General features: G+C 31.2%; 1 long non-coding RNA gene across 1 annotated transcript; it reads left to right on the top strand.

Annotated features, from left to right (window-relative positions):
* The first annotated feature begins 1205 nt into the window (after positions 1-1205).
* LOC142242907 (uncharacterized) lies at positions 1206-2294 on the top strand. The gene is made up of 3 exons (XR_012724243.1): positions 1206-1639; positions 1695-1953; positions 2033-2294. It is a non-coding gene; the product is annotated as an uncharacterized LOC142242907 (long non-coding RNA).
* Positions 2295-2899: the final 605 nt, after the last annotated feature.

Genomic DNA, 2899 nt, shown 5'->3' with positions numbered 1-2899 from the left:
GCCTTCCGAAACATATTTATAGGAACATTTTGCATTAACTTAGTCTGCCATATCCTTCGAGCTGCAAACAAATTCGGAAAGATTTGCATTTTTTCAAACAAATCGGACAAGTTATTTTTTCGATTATATACAGAAATACGGCGAATATGCAGATCTGAAAACCATTTTTATACCCTCCACCATAGGATGGGGGTATATTAACTTTGTCATTCCGTTTGTAACACATCGAAATATTGCTCTAAGACCCCATAAAGTATATATATTCTGGGTCGTGGTGAAATTCTGAGTCGATCTAAGCATGTCCGTCCGTCTGTCCGTCTGACCGTCTGTCCGGCTGTCCGTCCGTCTGTGGAAATCACGCTAACTTCCGAACGAAACTAGCTATCGACTTGAAACTTGGCACAAGTAGTTGTTATTGATGTAGGTCGGATGGTATTGAAAATGGGCCATATCGGCCCACGTTTACGTATAGCCCCCATATAAACCGATCCCCAGATTTGACCTCCGGAGCCTCTTGGAGGGGTAAAATTCATCCGATCCGTTTGAAATTGGGTACCTGATGTTAGTATACGGTCTCTAACAAGCATGCAAAAATTGGTCCATATCGGTCCATAATTATATATAGCTCCCATATAAACCGATCCCCAGATTTGAACTCTGGAGCCTCTTGGATGAGCAAAATTCATCCGATCCAATTGAAATTTAGTACGTGGTGTTAGTATATGGTCTCTAACAACCATGCCAAAATTGGTCCATATCGGTCCATAATTATATAATTATAGCTCCCATATAAACCGATCCCCAGATTTGACCTCCGGAGCCTCTTGGAGGAGCAAAAGTCATCCGATGCGGTTGAAATTTGGTACATTTCGTTAGTATATGGCCTCTAACAGCCATGTAAAAATTGTCAAATTTTATTACTATAGAAAGTTTTGTCAAAATTTCATTTCTACTCGTGTAAAAATTGAGAGATCTAATCATGTCCAATAATATCAAATTATATATAATTATATCTGCTCAGATATGGTTGTAGATATAAATAGATCTACGGAGATATGTTATGTATAGTGCTATATATGATTAGATCTGATTCAAGATCTCATTATATATGTTGTTATATCTATTTATATCAGTCATATCTGGTAAGATATAATTATATATCTTCATATATGACATCATATCTAATTATATATACTATATATAGCTCCATATCTAATTATATATCGCGTTAAATCATGAACCAGCTGTGTAACACGGATAAAAAAATATTTGAATATGTTTGTGTGTAAAAATAATGTGTTTGTTACGAGAATACTAACGTGATATACTTGGTTACAAGCACGTATGTTTCGCACATCAAACAAGTGGTGAACATAACCAAACAATCTTTATATGTTGTGACAGTTTCAAGAAACCCTTTTAAATATCATTTTGAAGTGTCTTCATAAAATGCTTAACTTTCAGACACAACTGTCTTTTTGTTTTCAAAAATGTAACCCCATAACTATCACCATTAGCAACGCCTGTTGTTATTAAATTTGAAAAAAAAAAATATATCAAATATTTGATAATGCGAGTTTCATATTTTTATTTCATATAAAAATCTCATTTTTCGAGGAAGATAAAGGAGTATGAGAAGGTAAGTTTATTGTTTTGTTCCTATTTTTATATATTGAATATTTTCTGTGTTTTAGGAGGATGAATTTGTGGTAGTCCAGGAAAAGATTAAAAGAAGACAGCGGAGCAATGTAAAGATTTGTGACCAGGCCATATCCGAAGTTGCGATAGAAGGAAGTATTATCCAATTTCAAAAATAATACAAATTTGGAGATGATTTGGATTGTGAACCGGATACATTCCCGTGCAATTATTCATAGTATGGTATTTGGAGCTTCGCACAAACCATTCAATACAGCGCTGGTTTAAATTATTGGGTACGAGAAGCAAATTTTGGTAAGTATATGTATTATTTGCAAATATATCTTTAAATATGTTAGACTGATAATTCTTCTGTATATTTTATATTTTTCAGAGTTTTCATACCGAGTAGTCAAATAAAGGAATTGCGAGACTCATTTAAAGAAATGTTTGCAGAGAGCAATGTACTAACGCCTTGGGAAATTTAAATGCCAGAACCCTTGGTGGCTATGTATATATATTTTGTTTTTGCTGTTGTTGTTTTTTTTTAATTCGTAGACTTTTATACCTAGACTTACATATAATGTACATATGTTTGATCCAACTTATAATATTAAATACTCTTTTCATTATAAAACCATTAAATAAATCTTTTTTATTAATTACTGTAATTTCACTAATTTTGGAAATTTGTAGATAAAATGATATATAATTAGATATATTAACATCTAATTATATCAAATTAGATATAATTAGATGTGGGCCAAATTTGAGATCTGGTCAGATCTAATTCCTTTAGAATTAGATCTGATCAGATATTACCATTTTTCGGATCTGTCCAGATTTGCCTACATATACTATCATATCTAATCAGATATGGCAGAAGATCTAATAATATCTGGCCAGATCCACCAATTTTTACACGGGTATAGAAAGTTTTGTAAAAAGTTTATTTCTATAGCAATGTTTGTCAACATTTTATTTCCATAGAAAATTTTGTCAAAATTTTATTTCTATAGAAAATTTTGTAAAAAAATTATTTCTGTAGAAAGTTTTGTCAACATTTTATTTCTATAGACAATTTTGTCAACATTTTATTTCTATAGAACATTTAGTCAACATTTTATTTCTATAGAAAATTTTGTCAACATTTTATTTCTATAGAAAATTTTGTCAAAATTTTATTGCTATAGAAAAATTTGTCAACATTTTACTTCCATAAAAAATTTTGTCAACATTTTATTTCTATAGAAAATTTTGT

This window comes from Haematobia irritans, chromosome 1 (assembly GCF_050003625.1).
Source record: "Haematobia irritans isolate KBUSLIRL chromosome 1, ASM5000362v1, whole genome shotgun sequence".
In the NCBI taxonomy this organism is placed as follows: Eukaryota; Metazoa; Arthropoda; class Insecta; order Diptera; family Muscidae; genus Haematobia; species Haematobia irritans.
The sequence above is the reverse complement of the archived record's forward strand: the minus strand, read 5'-3'. Positions and strand labels throughout refer to the sequence as shown.